Source organism: Atta colombica, unplaced genomic scaffold, assembly GCF_001594045.1.
Source record: "Atta colombica isolate Treedump-2 unplaced genomic scaffold, Acol1.0 scaffold201, whole genome shotgun sequence".
In the NCBI taxonomy this organism is placed as follows: domain Eukaryota; kingdom Metazoa; phylum Arthropoda; class Insecta; order Hymenoptera; family Formicidae; genus Atta; species Atta colombica.
Genome location: NW_017259296.1, coordinates 74,800 through 75,664, shown reverse-complemented (window position 1 = coordinate 75,664; position 865 = coordinate 74,800).

Below are 865 nucleotides of genomic sequence, written 5' to 3'. Positions count from 1 at the left end.
TATATATATATATATGTGTGTTATATGGATAATTGTGAAGTTTAGGTTAATAATGAGAATTATAGGTAATTATAATTTTACTTTTTGAGGATTTTTAATAATTTATATGGCCTTTTTTATTAAAATACCTATTTATTTATTTCATGTTTGATTACCTAAGGCCCATGTTGAAGCCCAGGCACACGGGTCAATAATTTTAGCTGGCGTATTATTAAAAATAGGTATGGGTTAATTCGATTAATAGAGATATATTATAAAGTTGGAGTTAAATATGGATATATTATTTTTAGGGTAAGAATTATTGGAAGAATTATTATGGGAATTTTGTGTTTAGTTCAGGTTGATATAAAAAGTATAGTAGCTTATTTATCTGTAGTTCATATAAATTTAATGTTATGTAGATTAATAACTTTTTATAAAGTGGGAATATTAGGAAGATATGTAATATGATAATTTCTCATGGAGTGTTTTTCAGGGATATTTTATATAGTAAATTCATATTATGAACAATCGGGAAGGCGGTTGTTGTCTTTAAATAAGGGTATAGTGAGAAACTTTTATCCAATCGCAACTAAAAATAGTTTCCCTTACCTGCCTTTTAAAAATAATGAAAATTTTAATTAAAATTAATGTAAAAATCTTTATTTTCAAACTAATTAATTCCTTTACTTATTAATTATTATTAAAATATAACTCTTTCCTCTATTCTTTTAAAAATAACGCCATTTTTTATATAATAGTTTATTCTTATATGTATCAATTTTTATTTTTTAACTTATCCCTTATCTGTCTTATTTAACTTTTTACTTACATAATTATCGCCCTTTACTTATACTTATTTATTACCTCAATTTATTAAATAAAT